Source organism: Geospiza fortis, unplaced genomic scaffold (assembly GCF_000277835.1).
Source record: "Geospiza fortis unplaced genomic scaffold, GeoFor_1.0 scaffold432, whole genome shotgun sequence".
In the NCBI taxonomy this organism is placed as follows: Eukaryota; Metazoa; Chordata; class Aves; order Passeriformes; family Thraupidae; genus Geospiza; species Geospiza fortis.
The window spans coordinates 678,340-678,686 of NW_005054436.1; positions in this window are offsets into that span (position 1 = coordinate 678,340).

Sequence of the window (347 nt, forward strand, 5' to 3'; positions counted from 1 at the left end):
GTGTCTGGCCCTGTGCCCCCGGGCTGGGACCCTCCCCCTCCCCAGCCCAGCCTCGAGGCCAGGACCCGTGCCAGGACCCGTGCCAGGCAGGTGGGGGATGCTCTCGCTCACCCGAGCCCTCGCAGGGATGCAGGGATGGGATGCTCCAGTCTCACGCAGCTCCTGCCCCTCCGGCACGAAACTGAGCCTAGAGCCGGGAGCAGCCTCATATAGAGGATGAGGAAGAGGAAGAGCCACCCATTAACCCCTGCCAGCCCACCCGCGCTGACCCTGGCCAGCATTAACCCCTCTCCTCCCGCAGCTCCAGCTCGCCTCCCGCTCCTCTCCTCCCTCCGCTTCCTTACGGG